Source organism: Rhea americana, unplaced genomic scaffold, assembly GCF_003343005.1.
Source record: "Rhea americana isolate MKP2758 unplaced genomic scaffold, rheAme1 scaffold_33, whole genome shotgun sequence".
NCBI lineage: Eukaryota > Metazoa > Chordata > Aves > Rheiformes > Rheidae > Rhea > Rhea americana.
In genome coordinates, this window is record NW_028186457.1 from 5,580,265 (window position 1) to 5,603,209 (window position 22,945).

Sequence of the window (22,945 nt, forward strand, 5' to 3'; positions counted from 1 at the left end):
GAATCTGAAAGCACTTCGCACAAAACATACGGCATAAGATCAAACCGTGCGTATCCTAAATCCTGCACGGCCTCTCCTTCGGCCCTGGGGCTGAGGTTTACGTCCTAAGCTTGGGGTACTCCCAGACAACCTCCAAAAACTCCACGGACTTTTGTCTCCCCTTGGAGTCAAGGCCCTGGAGTTAATGGAGTAAACCAGAAGTTATTCCATCAAAATGAGCTCTTTAACACTGCAGTTAAGATGATTAATATCAGTTGAGGGTCTAAATCTGCTGTCTTCAGATTTCAAGATACTAAAAAATGACTATTTTCATATGCTTTACCATATACACAACATATGATTAAAGCATGGCAGGGAGCCATCTCAGCCTACTTTATTCACCTGAAAGCAAGGCTAGGCCAGGCAGCCTGGCTCGTTCTGCGTCAGCGGGAAGAGCTCCGCGCTCCCGCAGGTCAGTTCCTCTGGGCCACGGGAACGCTGCTCTGAGGAGTCACCCACTCACGGTGCTGAGCTCCTTCCCGGGCTACGGAAGAAAACTAGGTGGTTACTGACAGCTCAAATCAGCCGTAATAAAATAATCTGACAGTTATGAAAACTCCTGATCATTATTTCTTTCTCCCAGAGTTTTTGTACCASTGTGTTCCCATTGACTTTTGCAGGGTTGTTCTGACTTATATCCATATAATCATAATATCTACTCCAAAGTCATGTTCAACTAGACTGAACGCTGCTGAAGGCACTGAATTAAATCGTCCTAACTTCCTCAGAACAGGTGCCCAAAAGGTAAGAGTCTCAGATCATCCTTTATCTAAGGCCTTTTACTTCATTAGGTTCTGCCTTGATGAATTTGGCTCTGATGAAGCCAGTTCTCCCACCACTAGCTCTAACAGCAAGTTTGGTCTGACACCAAACGACTCTACCACAMAACAACTGAGTAATATAAATAGCTGCAAAAGCTCCTCACCACAGGATGAACTGCTGAGCATGTGGTGCAAAGGTAGATTCTATTAACACTTCTCTGCACCACCTTTAGTGAATTTTGCTGAAGAGAGATTAATAAGCTGCCCACTTCTCCTTCTAACTTCAGCAGTGTCAAAGCTGTACGCTGAGGTTTTGGGAACAGTATCTGATCTAAAGCTGCAAACAAAAGAGCTTATTTCTTCTTATCTGGTGAAGAATCCAGTAAGCCTCTTGGGCACATAGTTGAACCAGARTAAGAACAGTAAAACCCTTCCCAGAATTGCAGGATCAGGAAGTAAGCAAGAAGTGGAGGAGGAAAAACAGTTGTTGAACAGCATGTACTCGAGGAGAGCTTTAGCCAAAGCGAGGCACGCTGCAGGTGCCCAGCAGGCCCTCCAGCCTGCACGGACCCGGGATACAGCATGCTCTCGTCCTTAGGACATGAAACCAGCCCGGCACTATCCCTACTTCTGGCTCAGTTAGGGCTGCACTTCCACCCTCGGGCACCTCTCCCTTCCCTAATTGCAAAATGGTGATAACATTGGAATATTGCAGTGAATGCATACGAATAAAATGCAGTTCATGGGAGCTAAGCCTTATTAGCAATAGGAGGCYGCATCCTGCGTGCCTTCAGGCGGACAACACCCCGGGGAAATCAGTGGGGAATTTCCCTGCCAAAGGGTTCGAGGATGGAGCCGAAAGCTGTGGGATAAAGACCACACAAGGAAGACGAGATGACCGAGCGCTATGCCCTTCTCATAGCTCCAGAAGGACGCAAAGTAATTCCTGAGTTTACTGTTGCAAAGGAAAGCGCAGACATATTGCTCCTTTACAGGCACAGACATTTCAGCAGAGGGCATCGAGAGAAGTTTTGCCTTTGTTTTGCCCTTCATAACTAAAAGGTGCATTCTGCAAAATAAACAAAACTCCTTCTTCTTTCATTATCTCCAAACATGCTGCTTCCACCAGGAGCTAGGCTCTGCAGCAGCTATCATTTCGCTCCAATCTGGTAAAGTCTTCTCCTCCCTTCCCCCTCCTCCCCCCTTTCATACCTGGGGAATTCAGCTGCTTGCGGGAAAAAAAAAAAAAACTTGAAAAGAGAAAAAAGGAATAAAAAAGTTGGCTTGCATGGCCCAGAAATAAGAATTGAAAAAAATGAAACCGTATGCCTCGCCCCCAGCAGCCCTGGGACTTGGAACYGAACCAAGCCCTTGAAAACAGAATATTGCTCTATATTAGCCAGAAATATATAAATAAAGGACAACTCACTCTTACACTTYGGGATATGTTTTTTAAGGAGGAAGAAATTCCCTGTGGAGTTTATTATGTGTACACGGGAAGCGTGCCTCCAAGGGAAAGGCAGCAGGGCCAGCTTTTCCCTTGGAGATTTCCTCCCCCCSTCCCCGTCACCTCTTCGCTCGCTTTGCAGCTCCCGCTCCCCTCCGTTCCGCGGTAAGCGAAGCCACACAAAGGAGCACGCAGGTAATCCTGGCTTCAGCCACTCACAGCGACACAGCGTCCCCTCGCCTGTACATAAACGAACAGTGTGTGGCCTTGGTTTCATTTGCAACTGTAAATGAAACAGGCCTACAACTGTGTTCATAATCCGCCTTAATTGAATTTCTGTGACAAAACCCAGACAAAATTATTACCCTTGAGTTAACAGTCTGCACGAAGTAGCCTGGGGTTCCCGGGAAGCTTTAAAACAAACGCAGGACAAAACTGGATGCCGTAAAGCAGTTATTTGGTGTCAGTATTTTTTTTTTCTTTTTCTGAAGGTGAGGGGGCTAAATGAAAGAACAAAGTCATTTTAATACATCGGACAGCCTCAAAATTCAACACGTGCCAAAAGACCAACACGTGCCGCTCACACAGCAGCTCCCGGGAGGAGGCGTCGGGCTGCGGCAGCTTCGAGAAAGGGCAGTGCCATTGCCAGCTTGCTCGGGCCGCTGGGGCGATTTTCACACGTTGAGGAGGACCTGACGCAACTGTGGTGCTTGTGCCGACGTCCACTCTCCACCAAAAGAGGCAYCTCCGTTAAAAGCATCCCCTTTGAGGATTTCTTCCAACTCTGCTAGCAGTTATACAGTAAAAATAGATATTGATAAGACACAGAGCATTAATAGCAATGGCAGGCTGCGGCTAAAACGCTTACACTTATTTTTAAAACGTGAGACCACTGCTAAATGGAAGCAAGGATGCAAAAAGGGTACTGCCGAGGGGTACTCCCGCCGCTTGCGAAAGCCAGGAATTAAAGCCTTTCATATTAAGAAAAAATCAGCATTTGTTACTCTTTCAGATGATGCAACTGTTTTCACGCGGGGCTGGGCGAAGCTCGGGCGAACAGAGATGCCTGTGTGCAAGAGCGAACGTCTTGGGCCAGACGCCCGGCTCCTCGAGCACAGCCAGCCTTTTCTACCCCAAAGTTCCTCGTTTTAGTCATCACTGCCTGCATCAGCTGGCAACTAAAGCAAAGGAGCAGAGTTTTTCGGGATCAAGGCAGACCCCTGACGGCTCAGGCAGGGCTGAGGCAATGCGAAGAGGAGAGGAGCCCCCGGCCCGCAGAGCTCGGCGGCGCTGCGGCACGGTGGTGCCCGGACCCCGCTCGCCCGCGCGGCGGGACACTCGCAAGAGTTCCCAGGGGACGTGTCCTCCTGCTCTGYTTTTCTTCAGGCCACAAGTGAACCGGATTGAACAACACCGGGAGCAAAGTAAGAGAGAAACAAATAGGTGCATACAGCCTCCCACATACACACACCTGAACAAGGCTGGAGACCAATTTTTTTAAAAAAAAGAAAAAAAAATAAGGGAACAATTCAAATTCCAGTGCTTTGCAACTGGTGGCAAAGGAAAGAAAAGAGAACATTTGAAAGGGTGATGAAACGTTTGAAGAAAAAGCAATATATTTTTATGTAGTTGTAAAATCCATTGGCAATGACTTTTCTGGTTAATTGGTTTCATCTTATTAAACTAAAAACCTATTTGTAAAAGCCAGACATATTCAAGCATAATGCCAGTTCCTGCACCAAAAGCCRATACAGCATTTCAAAGAAGAAAATTAAGCAATGCAAACCAGTTTCTATTAGTCTAAAAGCACAGTGCTTACTAAGCAGCAGAGACATGCAATGGAAGGCTTGACTTTTCTAAAATGCACTTTGGAAACATCATATTAACTCATTTGCCCTAAGATTGCAGCGCCCTTCTGTCCTGACCCCATGAAAACCGGTAAATATTTTGGCCCAATTACGCAGTGATTTATACATGAGTGTTCTGCTATCTCTGCCTGCACTTGTCACATCCAATTTCTTCCCCCTTATTAGACCCTACTCTCATTCTCGTTAAATAGTCCCTCTGTCTAAGTTGCCAAAGACCTGCCAATGGGCCCCTCATCTTACAGAAGAATAAGCCCAGCTTTACCAAGGAGAAAGGGCCTCTAATGCACCATGGACACAGCACAGTGAAGCATGGTAATTTGCCTGTGTTAATGATGCTACTTCACAATGATCTGGAGAACAAAAATCTTTAATAGCTAAATGACATCCAGTCCTTCTGCAGCCTATTGAATTCAAAGACGGTGGAAGCAAAACTCCACGTCCTCTACGATATGATCTAAAAGTAGCTGCAATGTTCTTTTCTTCCAAATGCCTCATCTGAGTGGAATCATTAAAATGGTTGAGCTGGTGCTAGGAGCAGGGCAGGAAAACCAAGACAAGTATTTCAAAATGTTTTGGCAGTTTAAAAGCAATGGATATTAGGAAAAATGATTAATAAACATGTATGTAAGTATTTTTGGAAATAATATACACATGCATGATTCCTGCCCTCCCCCCAAAATTATTCTGCACTGCAGAAGGGATTTGTGCAAGATACTATTCACTAGTAGGACTAAAGCACCTATTTTCTTCCTATTTTCTTCCAAGGCCTATTTTTTTTCCTTTTTAAGATGAAAAGAGAAAGTCATTGTTCTGGGAAGGACAGAGAGGCAGTCTTTGCACGTGCCATTACTTATTTCTGAAGATGCTCCAATTCATCAAAGCACTGAGCTCCTGAGTGCTAAATCAATCCTGAGAAAYGCTTTCAACCACAGCCCTCATCAGAAGCTTTGCATTTCTTATGGTTGGGTTCCCCAGGCTGCCTGGCTAGGCAAAGCACTGACTGCTTTGACTAGTCAAAGGCTGGTTGCTCCAAAAAGTCAGCCTTCAAATATAGCACATTAAGCTGCTCAGTGGGAGAAATTATGCTCTCATATTTGGCCAAAGAGAGCAGGCAGAACTGCACTGACTTTAATGACATTACTTTGGTGTGCACCAGAAAGAACCAAGAATATGGTGCATATTTGGTAATCCTTTAGCTGTGTTGAAAGGTTGACGAATAGACTTACACATAGATTTATGAAAAAACAGTACCGATATCGCTTACAGTATTGTTCATACTAGTCAAGAAAAGGCTTCGACAGTATTTTCCAGGGGCAGAGGGAATGATTTGTTAGAAGTTGGCCAATTGCAGTTTCACAGAAGATTTTGTAGCTGTCAGATTGGCACACTTCACATATTTCTCAGCCAAAACTTTCCTTTCTGGTACAGCTGTGCAAAACAGGAGTCGGACTTGAATTCAGCGGGGCTGCCACAAGGAGAATGAAGCTGTTTCACTGCATCACTTGTCCAGACATTCTTCAACCCATGATGTTGAGCACTTAATGAACCATCATATTAGTCTCTTACTGCATGCAATTAAGTGATAGCTTCTRCTATAGACTGTTTGGGGCTTTTTTTTCCTTTTTTTTTTAAGGTTATTCACGATAAAGTTCTCCAGTTGATTGTCTTACTGTCTTAAAAAATTCTGTGCTTATCACAAGAAAAGCTTGGCAACACAGGTTGACTCTAAATACATGTATAATCAATCTACACTAACACTCAAGGGAAGAACTAAAATCTTCAAGACAAATACCACACACTGTTTTAAAAATTCCCCAAAATGTTGTATTCTTAAGCCTTTCTTCATACTGAAGTATGCCTGCTTCAATTTAAAAAAAACATGTTCTAAAAATCTCCCAAGATGCATGTTTCTATGCCTGACTCAACATTTCACTTGTAGAAAACATGGTTACAGTGCTGACAATGGGGCTTTGGGACAGACATAAGGAAATCAGCATCTTGATGTCCTTTAAAAACCACCTAATTCATCGTAATTTTAAATGTTAACATTTTCTGGATGAATAATTTTGATACCTTTCATCTTGAGTTCTCTGGTCCTTGCCAAAATGAGACCATAATACTTAGCAGCTTTTTATCATGGAAGCCATAGGTGACTCTTCAGAGGCCTGATATTTGAGACCTGTTCAGGCAATCTTCCCCCGAAGTCGAAGAGTAAAGCAAGGCTTCCCAGCTGTGACCCAGCACAAGTGCTTCCCCAGCGGGGCATTCAGCCTCTCTCCCYGGGCTTGCTCTAAGCTTCTTGGCAGTATGAGAAAAGGCATGTTGCCTTCCAGAGGCTGAGCACAAACAAATCTCCATCCTTGGGGCAAAATTCAGTTCTGCAGCAGAACCRGCAGAGAAGCTGCTCCAGACACTGCACTTCCTAAACGGGCCTCGGCACGAAACCAGTAAGCTCTCACAGCTGGTAATGAACAGGCAGCCCCTCGCACATCCACTCTTGCCCCTTCCCAGCCTCCTTGTTACTGCCGACAGCCCACACCAGGTCCTGCCACCTCAGGGCAGCACCACCCATGCTTTGGGGAGGCAGAAGCAGCAGAAGCAAACACAGAGGCAGAGGACAGAGTGGGGCAGTGCACAGGCCATGGCCACCCTCTACTGAGGCCAGGGAGATGACTGTGCTTCAAGACCATGAGCCATTCAGGGAGGACATCTGAAGGAGTGGCTGGACATCACGGCTACCCCCTCTTCTGCCCTTACCTAAAGCAACTGYAAAATCATGAAAGAATGGGAATGGAAAGGCCAGAGGATCAGCCACAGCAGAGAGTTTCATCTTGTAGTGTTCCTCTTGACATCAAATTATGCATGCGAGCAGTAGTGTTCACCCACAGGGGATGTTAAAACCAYCCACCCCAGCGGAGCTGATACAAGGTACTTGTCCCTTGAGCGTGGTTTCCCCTGCAGATTTTCCAAGGTAAGTGCACGGGCACAATCATTATATCCCTTTATTATAGAACACTGTTCTAGAATMTTATAGGTAAATAAATAATAGGTATTTCTTTTGCTTGCCATTTGCTAGGCAGGTATAGGCTGTGCAGCTATTATGTGTAGAACTGCAGTGCCTGTCACCCCTTTCTGTTCTTCACATTCCTTTTGCCATGCATTTTCCTTGAGCTCTTTCTCTTTGGATCTCCTTGACAAAAATGGCCTCCTTTATTGATTAAATTACAAATTCCAATGGCTGGTGATTGAGTTATATGATAACACCTGCCGAAAGCCATCAACTACAATTGAAATAAAAGGAAAAATTAGCACTCTCCTTATTACAAATGGTTTGGATGTTGAGTAGCTGACTGAATTAAATGGAGATTGAACAGATCTGAGAGAACTGATTAGGAGAAACAATGTAGAATTCAGAAGAGAGCTACAAAAATTAACAGCTCACTAGTTCACCTCCAAAAAAGATGGGAACAGCTGAGGAAAAAAAGGAAATTGTATATTTTCAAGCATCTACAACTAGGAATTGTGCAAAATCTTGTCTATCTGAGATGTAATAAGACTCCTCAGACCTCCAACTCTGACACCAAGCAATCAAAGGCCAACAAATACACGATCAGGGTAGCAAGCTCTCACTCACTTTCATTCATTAAGCTTAAAGTAGGTCTTTTTAATTAGTGGTATGACAAAGCAACATATGCTTTTTGGCCTTTGTCCTGTGCCTGGGAACCAACTGCATGCCAGCTTTTGGTAATGTATCATTGCATTTTATGCACTGCTCATCTGTACTAATGAGGTATTTTTATTTTTGTCTACTTGTGGCATTTCCAGCAATACTGACAGATGTCTTGGGCTTTCCCCCTGCCGATTAAACAAGCCATTATAGGAGYACTTAAACAAGGCAACATGAAGCTGATAAAGCACTGTCTAAAATTTTAGAACCAYCTCATCTTCCAGTCACTTCCTTGTAAGTTCTTTGCAAAGCAGAATCTAGCAAAGACGAACTCTAGCAAAGCTCTAAAAGAGTGTAGACATAGCTGTTAAAAAGGGGTTGAAAACATAATATTATATACTTACAGCCTCTGCATTACTGAAGTGTCATATTCAAAGTCTTGCTCCAGGAAAAATCCTTAGCAACCTGTGGAAACATCAGAAAAAAGAATTTTAAGTGGATACTTCTAACTATATCTTCTCATCTCACAAGAAAGAGAATTTAATGTCAAATTTTGAGATTATTTGGGAAATAAAATTTAAAGAACATATCATTTAAATTTAACCATAGAGCTGTGTAAAAATTTTACTTAACACTCATCTGAAGTTTGCTTCCAAACTTGCTTCAACTGAAACCATTTTTCTTCATATTTGCTTTCTGCAAAAATCCTAGCCTACAGATCCACTAGTAGCAAATGCTGGTAGAAACAATAAATATTTTAACACACACAATCTATATTAGATATTGTGCAGCCCTGTAGGAACTTTTCACAATCCTGAATGCGTCAACCTCTCAGGAGAGACAACGAATTGCTCTTGTCCCAACTTCCAAGGTGAAGATCAGCACCAATGAGAAACTGAGGCTGTGGACACACATCTCTCTTTCCACTGCAGCGTCCTGCTTGGAGAGATGACTCTCCCCATCATCTACCTTCTCGTCCCATCAGTCATCGCTGTGGGAGTTCACTGCGACCTCCATTCTGTCTACAGAACTACTTACAAGAGTAGTCAGAGAGATGGAGGTTAACAAAGATCYGTTTAAACTCTTCAAGTCAATCCAGGAGCTGCAGCCAAATGAAGAGATGTCAACACAGCCTACATGACTTGCCCCAGGTCTCACAGCAAGCCTGGCAGGGCAGACGGCAGGCACGCTAGCTATAAGCCCATATCCCCACTCTTCGAAACACTGAGGGTACTGATGACAAAGCAAAGCACTAAAGGAACAAATCTGCTCCAGAAACCCTTATCCAAAAGGTTCACACATGTCTTACCCCAAACCCCAACTTCTGTCACAACTTGATGAAAGTAAACAGGTAAAACTTATAATAAATTATGATAAATGCTAGATTATTTTCTAATAAATTATTCTTTAACATAGCACCCAGAGGCCTATGACCTGGCAGAACTCTTTACGCTAAGCACCGTACAGACATTCAGCATAGTCGTTTCTGTCCCCTGCAACTTGCAGGCTAGAGATCCGGGAGCTAAATGCGTAGGCAAGGAAAAGACAGAGACAGCAAAAATCGGGGGATGCCGAAGGCTGCACAAAGGCTGGTGAGCACAATTCCCACAAATCCCAAGAAATGATTCACTGTGAAAGAGAGTCGGACTCTGCTACCTGTTACACTCGACAGACGATCTCAGTGAATCATTTATCTAGTTATTTGCATGGCTTCCAATAGAGTAATGCCTGCATATTCACAAACCAGATGGGTTTATCCTCCCTGCACTCCCGAGAAGTAGCACATGCTATCAAGCCTACATTACAGACAGGGAATGGAGGAACAAAAAAGACAAAATTTTTGTTCTAGGGAAGTTCAGATCTGATCTGACAAAAGCTTCTATCAYGCCAGAGCCTCCCAAGGGTTAAGGTGCCCCTCTCAAGGACAGGATATCAGACTCCAGCCACAGACAGCCCTCTCAGCACTGGTATTTCTTCCCTGAACACAGGCTTCTAAATAGTGTGGATTTCATAAAAGGAGAAAAAGTCATAATAATTGTAGCAACCTCTGAAAAAAGGCAAACTGTAATAACAGAGGAACCAGTCATCCTGCTTGCTGAGAGGACTGAGGCAATTGTTTTCTACAAGAAGCCTCATTCATCACATTTCCTTAATCCAGAAAACGCTCCCACATTCCCTTCTTGCAACATTTTAAGACTGTAACACTTATACACACCCTTACATTTCCTTCCTTTTCCTATAGGTCTTCCCCTGTGGAAGAAATCATAGGAGAGGGATGAAGATGTGAAAATTTCCTTGGCTGCCAGGGCTGAATGCCAACTGCWTGAGACCCAAGGGGACCCTGGAGGTGGCAAATCACCTCACTAAAGGGCTACGTCATTACTACCAGCTGACTCTTGCTTTTTAAAATGACAACAGTGGAAATGCTTTTTCGGTGACACCCCAAGTGGCAGCTTAGCCCAACATACCAGGTTGTAAGAAYATAAAATATATCTGTTAGCTCAACCCTCCAGATCAGGACTGGCTTTCCCTTCTGAAAAACAAGCCATTGGTCAGCAGAAACTCTTGGGTTTGATCAACATTTTTGGTGTGCAAACTGCCAAATTCTCTAAAAATAACAGCTCCCTTCTGGCCGGAGAATACAGGATTCCCTAAACCCACCCTTTGATCTGCAAGAAACTGAATGTTCTCCTGAAATTACCTGTCAGAAGTTTGAATTCCCTCTCAGGTTACAGCATGAAACCATTCCTATCTCTCCATTAAGGAGCCGATAGACAGATGGGGCTGTCTTCATTTTTCAGGACTCTGGATGCTCATTTCACATTAATTTTAATTGGAATGGGGTGTTCAAATCTTGTGTCTACAGACTGTGTTCAATCAAGGCCAGAAAAATCCCAAGCCTGCTCATCCCTCCATAGTGCTGTCAGCATTAAAAAAAGTGGCACAATACAAGGATCAAACTGCTCCCTCCACATGCCCCTCCAAATCCTCGCCAGTGGGAGACACGCTGTCTTAGCCAACACACCTTGGATTGATGCAGGGACTTCTAAAATTGAAAGACCAAACATCTTCAAGCACCACAGACTGAAAGCTCAGGAACTGCCATTGGGATGGTGGAACCACACCAGAACCACCACACGATCTGCATGTATTTTCTTTAATAATGGGTTTTATCCTCACTTCATTCCCAGTTTACAGCAGGGAGGTGTTATTGCCCTTTTGCAAAATAATAAAAGAAGAAAAAAACAGCACTGTGGATGGATTACACACCTCGCCCAAGGTCCCTGAGGACATGCACATCTGCACTGTGAACTGATCCCAAAGTGCCTCAAACCCAGTCTGCTGCCCTTCCCTCCAGCCCAGCCTAATTCTCTAAATTTCATGATGATTCAAAGCTCTATTTAAAGCCCCTACAGCTATGGGTGTGTGCATGGAATTACAGCTGAGTCAAAAGGTTTGAATTTAGCAGCTCTGCTTGGGTTTTCCTTACAGTCTTGGTAACGGGGAAACATGGACCTGGGGGTGTTTAATCTGAAACTGAAAAAAGGATGTTTTGTGTCACATCTGGGTTAAGATACAACCCCCCAAGGCACAGTAGCAATGTCAATGTCTTCCTCTTCTAAATTGATCCATCTCCTAAACAGTCCAGTGGTGGCTTCCCAGCCTAGCAGAGCTTTCCCAAACTTGCCACTTACTTACTTAAGCAAGGGCTGCTACGAAGCGGAGAAAAAGAAAAAACAGCTACAAAGATTTCTTGCAGTCTCGCAGTACGAGGGAAGCGGCCAGGCACAGCTACGCACTGAAATGAAGGGCAGCCAGGATAGCTGGCAAGGTTCAGAACACACAGCCATGGTTTACTCTTCACCCCATGCTAAGCTCTTTAGGTAAGCTTTAATATCGCAGCTGCTATTGCTTGCCCTAGATCAGATGACCAAAATGGGGTTATTCTTTGTAATCCTGCAGAGGCTGCTTATAAATCAGGGAACACTTCACCTCCGGCCACATGGCACTGACAAATAATAACGTAAATGGTTCAGTGTTTTAACATAATAGGCCTTCGCTCGGGTTATGACAGGTAGAAATGAGGCCAGGATCTCTGGACCTGAGCCTTAGGTTAGCAGTGCCTCAGCCTGGGGGGATCTGGGTCGCCGCGGCCTTTTCAGCACCGCACACGTAGCCGATGGGTAACAGCAGCCTGTGGGCTGGAGACGCGAAGGCAGGAGGGGGCTGTATTGCCCCTGCCCRCTCGACTGCCCGGAGCTGTAGCACGAGCAGCTGTCTCGCAGAGCGGCACTTGCTGCGCCTGCCCCATTCCCCACCCCACCACCTCATGCACCAAACGTTCACCCTCCAGCGTTCAGGAGAGGAGAGGAGAGGAGGGCAGCGAGCCCAGAGCCCTTCCGCCCTCYCCAACAGGACCGGGTGCTGCTGGTCCGCACTGGGCGCTGGTACCCAYCCTTCCCACCCGGTGCAGCGGGGAGGCCCAGGGAGCAGGAGCCCCGCGCTCAGCTCAGCTCCTGCCCTGCCCGCCCGCAGCCACCTGCTCCCCCGGCACCTCACTAAGTCCTTCAGCTGGTGAAGACCACAGTAACAGGACCGCTGCCGCTATACTTTTGAAGTCATTAACTGCTAAACACACGCGGGAAAGGAAAGTTTGCCTCTGTACCAGCTTTTCCACGTTTCTCGGGAATCGGAGGGATGTCCTTCCTAGAACCCGAGGTGAGAGCAGACTTGTTTTCAGCCTGCATATCTGTACGGCTCCTTAGCTACCAGCCAAAGCCGAAAGGCAGGTCTTGGCATCTCATCCCCTTCTTCAAAACTCTTGCAGAAATTTAGAGCCCACTGACACTAACACGATGAGAAACGGGGAGTTATCTGTGCCATTCTGGGGAACATGCCAACGCCTGCATTAAAAAAAAAACTATTAAAAACAAAACAAAGCAAAAAACAACAAAAAAACAGCCCTCCTGTTTGCTACTGATTAGGCAGCCGAATTAAAGCTGATGAAGTGATTGGATAGGATCCAAAGCTGTTTATCTGCACATAAATCACAGACACGCTTTACTCAGTACAGATTTACTGAGCTAGGGGAAGGACCTCTTATTCACAAAACTGATTATTGCAGCAATTAAACTATCAATGATGCAAACATTTTGGGGAGAAACCTGCTAGGGGCTCCTATAATTCCATTTAATATGAACTCAAACAAGTTCCCCYCCCCAAAAAAAGGCAATTTTTAATACTTATTTTGTTCCTTCTGAAAGTATATGATGTTAGAAAAATCAAATTCTAAAGAATGAAAGACACAAATTAACTAGCTGGACCTGCCAAAGGAGATTAAAAAGAAAGGTTGATACATATTTTATGAACGCAAGGGAATAAAAAAGAAACAAGAGAGATGTACTGTCAAACCAGACATGGTGTTAATAGCTAAAGTATATGGCAATAAGAATTTCTGTTCCCATAGTTATTAATGTAAACTGGAAATTGGGAGCGGGCTGCAGTAAAAGAAAATAAATTGCACTTTTTTATTTAATCTGAAAATATGTGTCGGATAAATCCCCACTTCCAGTATTCATCCTCTGCATCTCAACCCCCCAGCAGCAAGACAAGGACTGTCATTTCAGCCATCCAGAACTTCCAGGCAAATGGGAAAAGTAACAATTTTTTATGATTAATCATGGCTAATTTATTTATACAATTTTCAGCTTATCAGAATCACTGGCCTGGAGATTATCTCCTCCTTCCCCTCCAAGTCCTGAGAAACTATTTAACATGGGAAGTGGCTAAGGGGGGCAAAGAGGGGAGAGTGTCATGCAGCCAAGCTACGTGTCCCAGCTGGAGTTTGGGATGATGTCTTGCAGCTCTGACTCTTCCAGCCAAGTTTCATACAGGAAGTGGGAACGCGCCAAGGGCGCAGTGAAATACGCTGGAGCCAATAAATAACACTTGACTCCATTAATGCACTCATGCTACGGAGACCATCACGAAACCCTTGGTCACTTTGCACTGTGTTTCCTCAGGAGGTAGCCAACAACTTGTGTGAGGGAAGGGTTCAGCAGCCAAGAGGATGCTGTGACCCAGCCTTATGGACGTCAGTGTGTCCGTGCCACATGGGAATACAGCAGCAAATGCTGTTCATATATCTGGCTCTTACGGAAACACGGGCCAGGGAAGGTCATGGTGACACCAGAGAGGTAGACGGCAAACTGCTGTGAGGACACCCCCAGCCCCAGCAGGACAACCCACTCTTGGCCCAGGTGCTCCTCTCTGAGCCCGGGGTGGGTAAGAAGGTATCAGAGAGGAGCTGGTGTCCCCATCAGCTCACGCGGATTTTGCCCATACAAAGCACAATCTGTCCCAGCTGTGCTGCCGAGCATCAATTTGTCACCAAATGACTGTTACAAGGGGATCTTTCTATGCCGCTGGTTTTGTCATCAGTGTTGTATTATTCCTCTTTTTCTCTCCTCCAGTTATGCTCCGTAACCACGCAGTGCTGATCGCTCCTGCTCAGCAGGCCTTGTGCGCCAATTCCTCCCCGACCCCGGCATAACGGGATGGTTACTTCATATTTAACTAACCCCCCTTAGATGATCAGGAAAAGGAAATACAAAAGCTTAGTTTAGAATTTTGTAATCACTATGGTGATTACTCCAATAGCTTATTAGCAGCAGGAATAATTTCACACAGCATAGAAATGCCACCATTTTTGTGCTGGAGCAAGAGATAACTATTGAGCAAAGTAGCTGACAAATTATCTGACATATTTGTCAACTACTTTGGAGTCATCAAGATAAAGGGCTATATATAAATGCTGTATGTTTTTTTTTGCATATATAAACACTTTTACTGGACTGTTGATAAAAACCTGAGATACAAAGGAACCCTTTCCCCTAGTTGAGACAAGGCAAGCTGCTAAASAGATCAGTTCAATCTCTGCCTTTCAAACAATATAAAGCAGTATAACTTTCAGGAGCAACACCTCATCTGATTTTTTTTCCAAACTGCCTATCAGGAATCAAGCAGTAAGTAAACATTTGAAAAGTGTTCCTCCGAGAGCAAAGGTTTAGATTTGAGTCACAGGATCCATTGAAAAGAAAAATTGCTTCTGTGTATTGGGACAGTGCCTTCCCTTCTGAAAACTTTATAAAAAGAATAAATGGAGATAATCTTTTTACAAGGTATAGCCCATATGGAAATTCATTATTGCTTCCCTTAAAAAAAAAAAAAAAAAAAAAAAGAGAGAGAGATAGTTTGGAAAATGAGAATGGGGTCACTATTAAAAATAGCATGCTGAAGTTTTCCTAATAACTGCATCCAGTAAAAGTATGGTTAAAAAGCTTTATTGTGGTCTAAAATGCAGCTCCTCTTGATGAGAACAAGAGAGAAAAGAGGGAAGGACATAATAATCCTCTAAATCACCGAAGTATTTAATGCAGAAGTGGGGGTATATCTATACCCAGAGATTGTTGATTAAATATTTTATGGATCCATTCTTCTCCTAGCACAAAACACTCCCTAGAGTGACTTCAGCGCTGCCGCTCCCTGAAGACTGCATTAATGCGGGTTAGCCCAGCTCGGGCCCCGCGGCGGAGGCACACTTGAAAGGAATCATTGCTCCTGCTTTGCTAAAGCAAAGCGCAACCTCCAGAGAAGGTGAGTGATTTGCACAGGGTTTCACAGTGAGCCAGTGGCATAGCTGGGAGGAAGCTATGAAGCCCAGCATACGGTCTGTCCACCCTGAACACTRCTCCTCATTGCCTACGTTTCTACTTCCATTCGTGAGCATTGCCACAGCAGCCACAACTACTAAATTAAGGCTGCCACCCAAAGCACGCACATACACACGGCTGGCCACAGAACCGGGGCTGGGGATACTGTCCGGAGCTACCTTTTAGGGCCGGATTCTGCTTTCCCCAGGCGTGAATCCCAGGCCAAAGCACCAYGCAGCCGGATGCAGCTCCCCGGGTGACCACAGCAGGCAGCTCATGTTCTGGTAACACACTGGTATTTAGGTGACTGGCTGGGTGAAAGGCAGAGAGGGAACTTTTTCAGTTCCTTACTTGTTTTTGTCTTTGGCTGTTCCAAGAGATTTGTTCAGGGACAGAGGATCCTTCTAGTATATAGTTGCGATTCTCATTAGTGTTGAAGATATGCGCCTGAATATGAGAAGAGGGCAAGAGGAGACAGCAGATAACTGCAAACATCTTTAGTCAAAGGAAATGCATGGAGTACAGCTGCTGCATACCATGCTGGGCACTAAAGCTCAGAGAAGTACAACTCACTGAGCAAAGGTTAACTCCTTGCATTGGTTTGAAACCAGACCCATGATACAGTGAGTAGATCAGCCCAGAAAATTTCCAGCACAGATCACTTCTTTCAGTAAAAGATTGATTTGCTTATATTCACACCTTTGCTCCTTTGGTTTTGCCAAAAGAAGAAATAAAGAATTGAAGAAGAGGGAGAGGTGTGAGGGAGCCGAGTGTGCCCCGCGGTCCCCACGAGCAGCCCACGTGCTGCCCGCCGGCTCGCTCCGCGCATGCCGCGAATGCCTAGCAGGGCCCGGGCTCTCACAGCGCTGGCACTGCCGGGCCAACAACCCCAGGCTAGCAGGAGCCACGCCACAAAATAAGGCGCTGGCCACCCAAGGGAGGTTTAAGACCATGTTCCCAGGGCTTSCAGGATCCCTGATATGCAGTCAAGCAGCTCTACACTAAGACAAGGCTCCCCCGCGTGCAGACTCCCCGCGATACAAGAGGGACCAGCCCTGAGCACAAGGAGCACGCAGCTATTGCCTTTCCTTTATGGAAAGCGGCACTCAGTCCCTCTGGCTCCATACCTTCTTCCAGCAGAAAGTAAGGGCCCATCCTGGCTTGTCAGATGGCCAAACCTATGCTCAGTGTATCAAATGCAAATCAACAGCATTTCYGGCAATCCTGGGGCTTATCGAACACCTCTTTGCAGCTTCTTCTCTGCAAATGGCACCATCAGATCAATTCTTGTGGCCTCCTTCACGCCTCCTCGTTTTCTGAGGACTCCAGGCTGTGAGTTGCCTGCAGGATCAATACTGGAACCAGTCTATCTGACCCACATTCTCTTTGCCAGAGAGTTCAAAGGGAGATGAATCACCAGGATGGGACCAGATTCATTATTTTGGCAAATCCTGTATAGTGCTCCGTTTTTCTACAAAAAGTGATAGAAACATTTTTCTTCTATTAAAAACAAAAATTCATTTTCCATAAGGAATTTCAAAAATGCTTTGCTTTGCTCCAAATAGAAGCCTTATCTTTTCCAAAGTGGAAATTTTTCCTAGCTTCAGGCAACACGAACTGAGTGCACACTGTAAATGGTTTACTAATACCTTCTTGTAAWGTTACAGTAGAAAAAGAATACTGCAAAGTTTAGTCCTTGCAATGCTATTTACTTACTAYGGGGTATATATTCTAGGACCAAACTAATCAGCTTCGATTCACTGCTCTCCTGCCCATRCTGCAATCACATGCAGCTGTACTAAGTGATTGTGAAGCAGCTGTATTAGYGTAACAACAAACTCCAGCTAAAGACACCAACAACATTCCTCCAGATTTGAACTGGTATAACTACGGCCTGAATTTGACCTACAGTTCTAGTTAAAATACACTTTCTCCATCTCCTAAGCAGCATCTGCAGAAGTTGCATCAGTTCCTGCACTGTAACAGAGACATTTTTTGTATCCAAATGATTACAGAAACCTACCTACTTCACATAGAGTTGGAAATACAAGATCCCAATAAAGTAAAGAGCAAAATTCCCCTCGAGTCCAATGACAGTAGAGTTAAGAGAGCACCGAGCCATTTGGAAAGCCTTGCATCTAAATTCAGTGTTTCTTTGCTTTGTCCAAAATCACAAATAGGATGTAGCAGCCTCAGAAACAGCAGCCAAGTCTTCCAGCTCCCAGATTTGTGCTTTAACTACTTGACACATCCTCTCATCGCTGGAGCAGGAGGAATGACACGATCAGAGACCAAAACTACTCGCACTGAGCAATTTGAAAGCACTGTGTTTCAGCACGCCAGAGACATGTGTTGTTCTCTCACTAACTCCCCAGCCCTGAGGCCAAGTCCGAGACAAATGTCCCGGCAGCGGTCCAAGCCCCGAGTCCTGCATGGTCACCCAGGCAGGAGTTAGTGATGTGAACTCCCTCCCAGGGTCAGGCCCGCTGCTGGCTGCTCTGAATCCCTGCTGCTCTGAAGGCTTCCTTCTCTGGCATGCCTGCTTGGCCTTCTTCCTTCTGTTTTTCTCGTAAGTTTGCCCGTGCATGATTTATCTAAAAAAAATTTTAGAAAAGTTTTCTTCATTACAAAWAAATAAATAAATAAAWAAGAAGCATGCCTGCACTTGGCTGGACACAATAATGACGTTATAATRTCTTCTTGGAGGAGGGCTCTCTCCGTCTGTCAGTTCTTTCCTCTTCCTTGAGCTATGGCAAACAGTTCGCAGCCTTCACGGTCACGATCTTCTCCCCTTCCCTCCCAGCATTTTTCTAAACAGCTTAAATGATGCCTGGTCTGAGTGTCTCACCTGATACAATCATCTCCAAGACCTTACTTTCCATCCATCAGTGCCCACGACGCAGAATCCCTACTCAGGGTAAATGTGATTTAGTTCAGTCCTTGCAAAAAACATTTGTTTACTTTCTCAGAGAGGCTAATCAGGCTAATWCTGGCTTATATTATTTGATAAGCCAGAATTTCATGAACCCCAACTAAAATAACAGCTCTAGGACATTAGGCACAATACAAATGTATGGTAAAAAGTTGGTAAACATCCCCAAGACTACAGATGTATCCTGTGGGGCAGCCAGTAAATGAAGTTAAGTGAGGTTTCTGAGCACCAGTGCAGAGGCTTAAATAGAAATTCATCTTTCTTCCATATCTCTGTTTGCAGAATCCACTGTTTTCTGAGTTTCTGCCTACCCAGCAAATATCCAAAGCTAGGAGCTATTGATCTCCAGTATCAACTCAGTCACAATTTTAATTGCAATCGGCTACTAGTCATCTTTGCTGAAAATATACTTCCTTTAGTTGCATAAAATCCATCGTAATGAAGCTATGTGGTCTATGCAAGCTACATATGTCTATCAAGTGCAGATAGATGGCAAACTTTGACCCTAAATAAGATGAAATATGAAAACATGACAGTGTTTCTTCAGCTGGAGAAAAGAGGGATTACTTTTAAAGCCTTTACTTAATTCTTTCTGGCTGTATTACAAAACAAGCAATTATAAATCTCCTAAAAATGTCCTAAACAGTACAAGTAAATTTAACAAAATGAGATACAAATGCCAACTTCATAAATGCTTTCCCAAACAGAAATGTCAGCCACAGTTACAATACCAGTTCAGGTCAGTCCAGTGTGGTAGTAATCACAAGTCTTAAGAATATACGAAAGAACATAAAGTTCAGAGAAACCCGAAAAAGAGCGAGTAAAGCTCTGGAGAAGGAGCGCGTCCCCGCGCCAGCACTGCACACACAGCCAGCAACCGCTCTCCGCAGCGGGCTGACGGGCGGCGGCATAAAGGATGGACAATCTGCCAGGCACCAACAAGCCAAGATAAAATGAGAAGAAATAGTTATAAAGAAGGACTTATTTTCCCTGGGTGATGAACTGCTCTGCTCTACTACGGCACCAGAGCAGAGACGGGAATTAGGCTGTGGTATCTAACCAAAAAAATAATTTACARACACTTACTTAAAGAAATGAAGATATTGGAAATGAGTCCTTAGTTTAGCAACACAGGAAACAGTTTTCTTATCCCATAAAGCTTCTCTCATTTTACATGGGGATAAAAATGAGACCTCTCAGGGAAATCCAGCCCGGCATCTGGACCCCGAGGAACAGCCCGATGGCCCAACTTCTCCTCCCACCAGAGCTGAAATCTCCGAAACGCTGCCTAATTCAGCCAGCGCCTCTAACACAGAGCTTTCACTTCTCAGCCAGCCTAGTCAACCTCAGTCTACATAGTGACCTGCAACCACGAGAAAATTCCCAGCCAACTCTGCTTTCTAATAATACACGTCACCAGCGTGCCTCAGCCTTACAAAATATCCTAACAAATGCTAAAACCTCCATGCTTACATCTTAACAGCACAGCCCGCACACGCTCTGGGAGCATTAGTAACTGCATCCGCACTCGTCACGCAGGAAAGTCAAGACACGAAGGAACCAACAGATCATTTTCTGACTTCTTGCTGACATCTGAATGTCCCTGGTTACATAGCTTAGCTGAGAAAATGCTACATGTTATTTGATGAACACTAGTAATGCGCTATATAGTTTAAAAAAATATTCCCAGAGGACATCCAGGGACCACTGCCTTTACTAGGTCCTGGCATGACTCTTACTAGGAGAGATTTTAAGGATTATTATTCAACAACTTCAGCAATTAATATGAGAAAAGGATTAAACCTGAGATTGTCATTTTCTGTCTCCAGCCAGAAAGATGAGTTATTTTGGAAAAATGTGGCTTGCACTTGCCATAGACTACTTGCACTTACTTTCCTCAGCTTTTATGGCTTCTCTTGCTTTGACATTTACTGCTGATACAACTCCTGCCATTGCTTTCACTGAACAATCTCAAACACTTTATTTCTAATTTTCGGCTTAACTGCAAAGAGCAGAGAAGATGAGAGGGCGGCGAGGATGATGAGCCCTTAGAGTAGCTCAGAAACTTAAAACTGAAATAAAAATGTAGAAACTGAAACTTAGAAACTCACAGCTGGAATAAGGAGGCAGCAGCTCCGAGGGCTCATGCATCCAGAGGGGATGCAACCAAATGAYGGAGGAAATAGGATAGCCTGTCAAAGTCGATTCGTTTCTGCTATCGAGGAAACACATCCACACCAGTAGAGGCAGCCAACTTCTGCAAACATTGGGGTGTTTGCACACGGGAAAAAGGCTTGACCACAAACCAGGTTTCCATCTGACACATTCTAGTGGCTGGAAAGTGATAATTTTCAATTTTTCCAATGAGAATTTGAAAACTCAGAGAAAGATTTCTACGAAAGCAATGTTCTTACAACAAAAAATTAATTATCCAACTCTACCATACACCTCTATAACAGCATGTAACAACCAGTGCTAGCAGCTGGACTGATGTACTCCTCTTGAAAGCAGCAATACTGTTTTATATCTGTTTGGGACAACCCTCATCTTTATCTCAGATAAATTATAGAACAAAATCCACTGTCTTCTCCATTTCCATTGCTGCTGGCAGACACCCATGCCTTCAAGATTTTTTTTCTCTTTGAGCATAGTTAGATCTCCAGCAAGCTCTGCCAATCAGATTATTCTGTGAACTTTCCAAATTGCATGAGATCACAGTTTTACATACACTTCCTGCTCACCATCAGGGTCCTGGAAAAAATTACGTTAATTTTTGAGCAGCTCGAATCTTTACATGAATTCCATTACTTAAATGCAGTAATCATCAAATCATCAATCATGTTGTAAAACTTGCCATTTTCATGCAAGTCACATCATTTCATTTCATCTTCAGCCACAGCAAAAATTACCTGTTGGTAACCATTACCTGTTAATTGGAAACCTTGTTAATTAGGCTCTTTGTGACGGAAAATACATTTAAAATAAAGCAAGGAACACCAACTGTTTAACTCTGTCAAAAAGGGAAAACCATCTCTGTTAACCACTTTCCTCCATCATACTAGAACCACTGATTCAAATAGCAGTGCTAGCTATTGCACCCTTCACTGATTCCCAGAAGTTTACATATACCTAGTCCACTTTTGCAGGGATGTGAAGTTCTGGCACTTGGCATTTTTAGTTTCATTTCACAAAGCCTTCATGACAACACAGATAYGAGACTGTTTTCAGACATGCTCCTGAAGAACTCATTAGCATACAGAAAAAGAGCACATTTGGTACAGTGAGACTCGTGGGTGGTTAATTAAGGTCAACTGTGGCACCACGAAGAGCCGCCAGTGGAAGAGGGGAAGARCAGGATTTTCAACAGATACCTCCAGAAGTCCAGTTGTCTCTACAATACAGCACTTTGCATACAGTCCTAGGAAAAGTCCCACACAATCCTAGCAGAAATCCCCCYAGGGTCTTTCAGGAAAGCCAAATCACACCTGTGGACTTTGTTAACATATAGCGTAACGCAGTYTGGAACAGGCACAAATGCTGTGAGCCTGTAAATCTCAACGAGGGCTTTAAATCTCAGCTAGGGAAACCACAGCATACTTCACATTTGGTTCTTATTGTAAAGCCTCCAAAAACCTAATTTCTTCCTTCACTGTTAAAGATGAAAGAAAGAATCTCAATATCTAATGAGGCTCCTGTAGTGCCTTTATTCCAATGCAGATTATTAACCCAATAAYCATGATGGACAAGGCTAACAGAACACCACTGGCTTCCCTGAGCCAACCCACCGTATTGAGCTGGAAGGATTCCACTGCGTATCTGCAGAATTTGAACACCAGAACTTTTTTACCTCATTTGTCATAACTACCTCATTAAGCAAATGACTTCCCTTTCTGCCTACTCTTAACCATCTAAAAGTTTAGCCTCATTTCCAATTTGAATTTGCCCTTTATTAAATTGAATCCATTGTTCTTTGTGTTACTACTTGTATCATGTGTCATTTCCTTTTCCTGGTACTAAATGACCCTTACGATGATCATCCCCCTCATTAAACATTTCTTCAGATGAGGTTGGTTGAATTCACTCCCACTCTCTTATCTCCTTTAATGGTGTGATCTAGCTATGGAGACTGTTTGCTGAAAGTAAGAGCATTATCCTGGTGGATGCTACTATAGGTGTGATTTTAGCACCAGCGTGATTTGTAAATTCTCTTACCCTGACAAAGCTGTGTTTCARACTTCAGGGGTTATGAATTACTTTGCTCTTCTCAAAAACTTCCATGAACTGACGGCTTCCATTTTGCCCTACTCATATTCAGGATCAGTTTGCTAAAGGTTAGGTTTCAGAAGTCTCTTTCTGTAGCACCACAAATGTGTATACGTGGAATTACTTGCCATTACAAATCTATGGGATCTTGGTGCTCTCCTAAGCCTCACATGGCAACAGATTCACAGCGATGCAACAGGCAATCAATATGCTGCCAAAGAGGGGTAGAATTATGAACTTGAATGCTTTCTGGAAT

The 22,945-nt window shown here is 44.1% G+C and overlaps 1 protein-coding gene across 2 annotated transcripts in view; it reads right to left on the reverse strand.

Moving 5' to 3' along the window:
• The window catches only part of SEMA5B (semaphorin 5B), a 185,624-nt gene extending 177,377 nt beyond the window's left edge, over window positions 1-8,247 (reverse strand). For both annotated transcript variants that reach the window (XM_085311013.1, XM_085311016.1), the window contains exon 1: window positions 8,187-8,247. The gene's annotated coding sequence lies outside the window, so the exon portion shown is untranslated. The remainder of the gene's footprint in view (window positions 1-8,186) is intronic.
• Between the last annotated feature and the right edge of the window lie 14,698 nt (window positions 8,248-22,945).